Raw genomic sequence first — 7,735 nt, 5'->3', positions numbered from 1 at the left:
TACCCTCTTAACTTACCTTGATGGTTTAGGATTCAGTGATGTAAAATGATTTTTTATCATATTCTTAGAGACATTACCCCTTAAATACATTACCCCACAGTGAATTCATGCACTGGAAACTTATCGAGGACTTTTATAATCCTCACACCTATCTTTATCTTGGGAGTTGGATCTCATCAAGAGTCTATGATGTCGATGCCCACCTAATGGTGAAGGTTTTCTTGAGCTTGGTCATGGCAACTACCCACTCGATCCATACCGGCCAAGGTTCATTCACATTGTTCTATAGGGTTTCTAGACAGCTTCTCCCTCGTAGGTTCCAAATGTTTGACAAGGTAACCTCTGCACACTTCCATGTAAAATGCTCAGTAATACCTCATGACAACGTTTGTGTTTCACTATCAAATTGATCATAAGGAGGAAGCTTCACTGGTATTTGTATTGATTTCTCTATCCAATTAAGAAGTTGTGACAAATTCAAAACCGAGTGGGAAGAATTACAAAACCCCTCCATCAACCACTTCTCCTCTCTATTTTCTTGAAATTGGACTCCAATGGCGGAATTCTGACGTGAATAGTAGGATATGTACTTCACAACCTCAATTTGGAAAAGACTCTATTGGGAGTCATGTAAAAGGGAATGCCATTAATAGGCAGAGTGATTTGTGCCCCAAAGTGAAAATCATAAATAGGACAACATGTATGACGTCACCCATATATATAGACACAAGTTACATACCTTTTTTCTTTCTTATTATAGAAAATCCTAATGTCTACATTTTATAAAAGGATAACTAGATAAGAGACTAACTCAAAAAGAATTTTGGGTGATTACAATACACGAGAAAAAAATCAACTGCATTGAAACTAGGTAGTTGAGTCACTCCCTAAACGTAGTAAATAACAACTTTCAAAATTGGTTATAATCTTAATGATAAGGTGTTTTTTTGTTTGGTGATCTTAACTACTTATAATTCACCATGAAAATTTTTCACTATAATTCCAGTATGCTAGAGATATCCATCGAATTTTTTCTTCTGAAATCATATTTCAGATAAACATTAATGGAAACGTACCATTACCTAGTGATCATAGATTTAGTTAGTGTAGAATGGCTTCTCTTCAATTTTTCATATAGGCTTCCATAAATTTAATTTCAAGGTATGCTTGGGCCATAAACTATTGTCCTCACTTTTGCATCCAACACATTGCTTCATATATTTGTGAACAATCACTTTGTTGCATGATGCATCTTGCAGGTGACCAATTCATCCATAGTATGTTCACTGAATGAATCTTGATTGGTAGTAATCCTTCATAGTAGCTCTTATATCTATACAAAAGTGACAAATCATCATTTTATCTACACCTCCTTCAACCAAGATTTGACTATTAGAGATTCCAAGCCATCCTAAAGGTATTCTGATAGTTCTTATCCAACCATCAACGTTACTTCATTGGGACATACTATGGAGCTTATAATTAAAGAATATAGGTGAGATTTGATTATAACACTGTACTGTAAATCATCCAACCTCAAGATCTATTTGAAGCCCACTAAAGTATATCAGTGAGAGATTTCCAAGTACCAGGCATTAAGCAATTAGGTCACATCCATTGCTAAAAGCCAGTAAAACTCAAACTCAATTTACTATTCCCATGCTTAGTATTACTCTTTTCCTTACTCTGACGATGTCACTAATCATGACAAGATGAAACCTATAAATCGTCCTTCATCTCCATCTTGTCCTCATGTCGATTCCACATTATCCTCCTTTCAATGAAAGGTTCGGGTCTGTTTCCGTTCCGAGCATTGTGGTTTGGCTCTCATTGATTATGTCTATGGGACAAACTCTTCAAATTCTCCCTTGTTCTTGTGTGAGCCTCTCATTGTGAGTTATTAAATTAGTCATTTATGCATGGAAGTGTTGGACTCTTCCTGACATAGATACATTTCCCTCACGAGACTCCTCTCCCAAGTGTATCCACATTCCAAGATCGGCCCCTACATAAGATGCTTCTAGCGTGTTTGCTGATATACTTCCCCTTTGTATATTGTCTCTCATTGTCTCTATCTTCATTCACATGTTATCTTATTTAGTTCCAAATATACCATGGTGTCAGAACCTTGGCTCTCATAACTCTTGTAATAATTATAAGAAAACCAAAAAAATACACACAACCATATTCTTTCCATATGAATGTTATAAATTTTGATACATTACCTGGAAATAGTATTATGGTAACGATTAAGGATATTTATGTTAATGCTATATAAAAATTTTGAGAGAATTTACCATCCTCACCTAACCCTTTACATGTTCTTAACTTAATACTTTGCAACTATTTGCTCATATCCATGTTATTATGGAGGTTGGTTTGTTGTCACATTCCTTCTTGTCTTTGTTGTTTAACTAACATTTAAAACTTCAATGTATATAAATCTTGATAATACCAACCATTAGTAATTTATTTATGAATCCCAAGGGTGGTCTCTAGAGAGTTTCGACTTGTAAACACATGTACCAATATCCATTTTGTGATCATAGATTGATGATCTAATGGTAAGGTTTCAGGCGGGACAGTTGATCATATATTAATGATCTAATGGTAAGGGTTTAGGTGTAGTGGTAAGGCTTTAGGCGGGACCGTTGATCATATCTTGATGATCTACTGTTAAGGCTTCAGGCATAATTTTAACGCTTCAGGCAGGATGGTTGATCATAGATTGATGATCTAATGGTAAGGCTTCAAGTGTAATGGTGAGGCTTTAGGCGGGACAGTTGAGGTAACCAATTTCACCTCAAGCTTCGCATCCGATGGGAATTCTGGTAGTGAGTTTGGGGTTGAAGGCACCCAACAATATCACAAGGGTTTCCTGAGAAGATGATGAAACTCTTATCAGGTAGATTCTCCTACTGCGCCCAGTACCTTACATATGTTCTAGTTGGAATATGTCGAGTTAATTTCCAGTTGCTTGGGTTGAAAGCAGGGTTTTTCACAGAGTTTCCCCATTCCTCACTCGTTAACGTTCAGGATGAGTAATGGTGGCCACAACAGACAAGGTATTATCCATGCTTAGGCTCACGGAGACACAAATTACGAGATTTCATAAAAGGGTTTGAATTAACCATTTTCTTATGCCTTCACAGTAACTATGGCACCACTGAATTTAAAGACAGCGCCCCAGGTTGCAAAATGAGTCTTTGTCTTTCTTTATTTTACATTTTGTTTAAAACCATGCCTCCAATTAATTGGCATATTTTTGGGTCAATGTTAAACGGGTAATATTTACTCTAGGAACTTCACCCTGATGGTATGCATGCAGGATGAGAGTAGTTTGGTTCGAACACAAAATCTCTTTCTTGGGTTAGTTCCCTGCTTCTTAATAGGGCTACATCTGCCGGATTGAAAATGCATTGTTTTCGATGCGGCACTGTAGTATTGTTTGAGCAATCATCCTCTGTTCCTCACGGTTATGATTAGGTTATTTCAATATGGTGAAACCCTCTTGATACTTTCTAGGTGCCCAGTCAGGGTTTGATGGTTTTATTCCACTACAGTCAACATAAACTCACCCACAGATTCCATAATTATAATGTGAATTGTTTTTATATCCCATTGTTCAAATTATATAAATCGTTATAAGGATTGAGTATTTTCCTTTATATTTCACTATTTAAAATTTTTCAGTCCGTTATATGATTTGAGGATTTTCCTTTACAATTTGAAGATTTTCCGGTACCTTCGATTCATTCTATCAAAATTATTCAACATTGCCTTCAGGGTTTCATTTATATTTTAATGTTTTATTGTTGTGTTGGATAGGAACCTCCATTTGGAAACAATGATCAATGCTCTCTCTCAACAATCATGAGGCTTCTATTCTAGGTACATTTCCTCTCAAGAGCCCCAACCCTTTTGTTTCAGCAATCCCAGGTCCAGATCTTCTTGTATTAGTTTCTGCAATCCCATGTCCAGATTTGTTTTGGTTAATGGCAACAAACCGATGTGCAACATTGCAATGATGGGAAGGGGCAGGGTATCTAAAAGCTACTCTGTCTCATTTTGAATTAGTTTTGTGGTTTTCATTATGTCGTTTAATTGGTTTTGTGTTTTTCATTATGTCATTTTCTAGAGCACCTAGGGTCAGATAAAATAGAAAATTATGTGTTGTAGAGCACCTAGGATTGGATACAATAGAAATAAGTAATTTAGAACTGCACTCACATAGAGAAATAGTTCCAAGTAGAGGTAAGAAAATGATAGAGCTACAAAAAAATATTACCACAAATAGGCGATGTAATGGATAGTGATCGACATGTAATTGTAGACCTAGAAATGTATATGTGATAGACTCTATACAACATTGAAGGCTATGGAAATTACCACAAATTCATGGCTTTGTTACTGATATTGTACTCATGAGAATTTAATTTTAATTGTTAGTAAATTATTTTTTGCCATTCAATTTCACATTTTGTTTGAATTTTCCATCATTTCATACAGCTTAGGTGTCTTTGGTTTCTTTTCTTAATTCAAACTCTCTTGAACATGAGTTTCCTTTGTTCATTTAAACTCTCCTCAATACTACTACTGAAACTCCTTTCTTAAATGTCAATTTCTATTTTTATAAGCGTAATTCATATGTAAAGGTACTTCTGTGTTAGTATGCCTAGAAATATGTGCACATGGTTATCCAAATAAAATCAATTATTTAATCAAGCTAATTGCTTTGAATATTTTGGATACATAATTGGCTTATAAAGATATTTTTTCCTTTTTCTATGTTTGAGAGTTAGACCCAAATGTTTGAATTTTGATGTGAATGGTAGAAGGACCTAATTTGGAAACTTTATGTTAATGTCATTAATGCCAAACAGAATAAGGCTTCAAAGAGAATGCTATGAAAATGCCCAAATTCCATAATTGAGCCCAATTTGGAAATTTGTAGAAAGTTTGTGTTGGGTCCCTATAATACTAGTGATTACCCCATTACTATTGTAGTTATACCCCTTATTTATATTGTTGTGCCCCTATTACCCCCATATTGTTATTTCTGTGCCCCATAGAATCCCTCTATTGTTATTTTTGTGGCTTTATAATATTATTGTTAGGTCGGCTGGATTATATTGTGACTCCTTAGACTCCTATATATAGAAAGGAGGTTTTGTCATTTGTATCATCCAAGAATTGTTCATTTATGTAATGTAAAGGAGGTTTCCCCCTCGAAGAGGCTGAATTCTAAGGCGTGGATCTCTCTTTTCTATCTTTTTGTGAGCTGGTTTCATAACATTTGGTATCAGAGCTTTGGATTCTAGGGTTTCGCTGCTCCAAACAGGTCATCGTGGCATTTTCGCTATAAATTTTTTTTCTGTGACGTTTCAGAAGTCGCAAACAAAACCCATTTGAGAAGAATTGGCGCTGAACCTTGGGTCCAAATTTCAGAGCTTTGCGTGTGATATTTTCGGAGATATGATCTGAGGAAGTTTGCCTTTTTGCAGACTCCTGAATTACATTCAAAACAGGTGACCTGGGGAAAATCGTCATAACTCTCTCTCTGAGGATCGGATTGAAATTTCGTAAAAAGGTACAGAAAGAGGACGGACTGTAGTTTCTTGTGTGTGTGTTTCAGATTCAAAGGTTGAAACAGTGACTCATGGCACGTCGTACAAGTTTGCTCTACTGAACCAGTCTAAAAGCAAGTCACTGTGGGAGATTTCACATAACTCTTCCTTGGAGAATCCAATTTGGCTCAGACTTGTGGCATTGGAAAGAGGATGCAGAAGGCTACTACAGGTAGCAATTTCAGAACTGGATGATCCAAAATTACAAAGATACATCAGATTCAATATGAGGCTTCTATAAAGTGAAAAAAGGTGTGTAGTTTTTTTTTTTAATTTTTGTGTAAGCTTGGTTTAACGGAATTCAAAGGGCATAGTAAAGCATTATTATCGGTAACTGATGCCCTGAGGAAAGAAAATGCAAACACCTAGTAAGGAACCTGAAAGCTCTAGCATGACTCATGAAGAAGAAGAAGAAATGCTACATGATATATCAAAATTACAAGAACAAGTGCAACAAATGTCACGCTCACAAAAGCTAACAGAAGCTAAGATAGGTGGCGTGGAATCTAAGATAAAGGGAATGGAAGCTAAGATGGGTGATTCGAAGACAGATTTGAAGAGAGACATGGCAGATTTGAAGACAGATATGGAAGAATTGAAGAAGTTGCTACAAGAAAGGGTCACTAATGGTGAAAAGGTAGTAAAGGAAACTCATGATGAGAACAAAAGAAATGTTAATCATGATTCCATAGACGCTAATGTTGGATCGAAGAATCACCATATTCCAAAAATCGATATGAGGAAGTTTGATGGCAAGGATCCCGCCACATGGATATTACAGATGGAGCAATTCTTCGATCTCAATAATGTGCAAAATGCACAAAAGGTACGTATGGCAACTGTATATTTGGAACCAAATCAGTTTGTATGGTATCAATGGCTTTGCTCTCGTAAACAATTTATCACTTGGGCAATTTTTACGGAAGAATTGATAGCACATTATGAAGATACAAAAAGCAACACTTTTTTTAGCCAATTGATAAGTCTCAAACAAAAGGGTTCAGTAATGGAGCACATTGAGGAGTTCCAAAAATTGAACATAAGGGTAAAAGATATTCCAGAGGAGCATAGGATTGATGTGTTCATAGGGTCTTTAAAGGATAATATCCAACATGATGTTCGCCTTTGGGAACCTGATTCATTAGAGAAGGCATTCAGGTTAGCAAGAAAAATGGAAAGCAAAATTATGGCAACCAGGAAGCATACCACTCACAACTATAAAGACGGAAGTGTTGTTGCCCCTAGTCTTCCACAACCTATAAGGTTGACACCACAACAATTGGAAGAAAAAAGAGCAAAAGGGCTTTGTTACAGTTGTGATAGCAAATACACTAAAGGTCATAAGTGTGCTGAGAAGAAATTATTCTACATAGATTGTGAAGAGGAAGAAGAAAAGGAGCAAGAAAGGTCAAAAGAAGAAGATATACTCCAGGAACAAAGCCTAGATGAAGAACAAATAAATCCGACCATATCTTGTAATGCATTGGCGGGAATTACCACTCCTCAAACCATCAAGATAGAAGGACAAATCAAGAAGAAAAAGGTAATAGTGTTGATTGATTCAGGAAGCACCCACAATTTTATTCATTGTAGGGTAGCAAAAGAATTGAATTGCTTCCTATATCCAGCACCAGAGTGTCAAGTGATGATTGCAAATGGAGGAACAATAAATTGCTCTGGAAAGTGCCATAATATCAAGCTATCCATGGGAGAATATGTATTGACTAGCCCAATGCTTTCCATTCCAATGGGAGGTGCTGATGTTGTACTAGGAGTCCAATGGCTACAATCCTTGGGTACAATAGCTTTTAATTTTCAAGAACTTTTCATCAAATTTTCTTCGGAAGGAAAGGAAGTTGAATTAAGGGGTATTGCAGGGAAACCAGGAAAGATAATCAGCTCTAATGGTATGACAAAGCTTCTAAAAAAGGAGCAAAGAGGTGTAATTGCACAATTATGTTCGCTAGATGTTTCCACATTGGAATCATCTATTTCTCCAGATCTCCAAAAAGTCTTGGACAATCATTCCAAGGTATTTGAGACTCCCAAAGGTCTCCCACCTATGCGTGATCATGATCATGCTATTCATCTGATTCCAGGAAGTGTTC

This window comes from Pinus tabuliformis, chromosome 4_1 (genome assembly GCF_031772625.1).
Source record: "Pinus tabuliformis cultivar Carrire ecotype Pingquan chromosome 4_1, CPIR1, whole genome shotgun sequence".
Lineage (NCBI taxonomy): Eukaryota > Viridiplantae > Streptophyta > Pinopsida > Pinales > Pinaceae > Pinus > Pinus tabuliformis.
The sequence above is the reverse complement of the archived record's forward strand: the minus strand, read 5'-3'. Positions refer to the sequence as shown.